The sequence below is a fragment of the Nannospalax galili genome, unplaced genomic scaffold (genome assembly GCF_000622305.1).
Source record: "Nannospalax galili isolate Female #2095 unplaced genomic scaffold, S.galili_v1.0 scaffold88, whole genome shotgun sequence".
Classification (NCBI taxonomy): Eukaryota; Metazoa; Chordata; class Mammalia; order Rodentia; family Spalacidae; genus Nannospalax; species Nannospalax galili.
The window spans coordinates 495,482-496,706 of record NW_008358908.1 but is presented as its reverse complement, the minus strand read 5'-3'; the positions used below and the strand labels follow the sequence as shown (position 1 = coordinate 496,706).

General features: G+C 38.8%; 1 protein-coding gene across 2 annotated transcripts in view; it reads left to right on the top strand.

The window, feature by feature from the left end:
• Window positions 1-1,225, top strand: part of Heatr5b (HEAT repeat containing 5B) — a 129,179-nt gene that overhangs the window by 10,505 nt on the left and 117,449 nt on the right. The window lies entirely within an intron of this gene.

Sequence of the window (1,225 nt, the reverse complement as noted above, 5' to 3'; positions counted from 1 at the left end):
AAGTGGCTATAAAATTTTTAGGTTCACTGTTGAATTAATACAGTTATACAATATTGAACTCAGTATAAGCCCTGTAAGACAGAAAATTGAATGAGTTTTTGTTTGTTTGTTTGTTTGTTTTGTTTGTTTTTTTGTTTGTTTTGGTCTTTTTGAGACAGGGTCTCCCTGTAGCCCCAGCTGTCCTGGAACTCACTATGTAGACCAGGCTGGCCTTGAATTCACAGAGATCTGCCTGCCTCTGCCTCCCGGGTGCTAGGATTAAAGGCGTGCGCCACCACAATGAGTTTTTAACCTTTAAAAAAGATCTCCATTTCATTTTAAAATATATTGTTCCTTTCAGACTTATTGTTTTTGCTACTAACACTGAGATGTTGGCGCATGCATCTCTAATCTGTATGTATATATCTGATTATTACTAGTCATAATCGGTTGCACTTGGATCCTTGGTGCCTGTGTATGTCTATAAAGTCATCTGGTAGATTTCAATGGTAATGTTTATCACCTCTACTAATTAACATGACGTAAATTTCCATGCTTCCTCCTCAAATATAATACATTAAAAAAATTTTTTTTTTTGGTGTGTGTGTGTGTATCACATGGAACATCCCAAACCATTTTATTCAACTATACTCCCGCTTCCCAGATGGCACCCTCCCATAGCGTCCCTCCCCCTACCTAGAGCCCTTATACTCTGATATCCCTGTTACTGTCTGCTGTGTTGTCGGCACCCCCAGCCATTCCCCACTGCTTGTCCATGTGGTGAATCTAGCCAGCCTCTCTAGAGGTCTTTGTTTTAGGAGGGTCAGCTGTTCCTCATCTAGCAGCATTCAGTAGTCAATGCCCCCTGTTTCCTACTGTTCTTCTCTTTCAGATTCTTTCTTTTCATTTACCTCCCTACTTTTCATTATCCTGCTTCCTGCAGTTATGTCTGGATACATACATACTTATAAGAATTTTGTGCTAGGATCCACATGTGAAGGTGAACTTATGTCATTTGTTTTTCTGAGTTTGTGTTATTTCACTTAGAATAACAGTTTCTATTTCCATCCCTTTACCTGAAAATTTCATGATTTCATCTTTCTTTACTGCTGAGTGAAACTCCATCATATAAATGAACCACATTTTCATTATCCACTCGTTAATTAAGGGACACTTAGGTTGCTTCCATCTCTTAGCTATTGTGAAAAGAGCAGCAATAAACATGGATGTACAAGTGTCTCTGCAG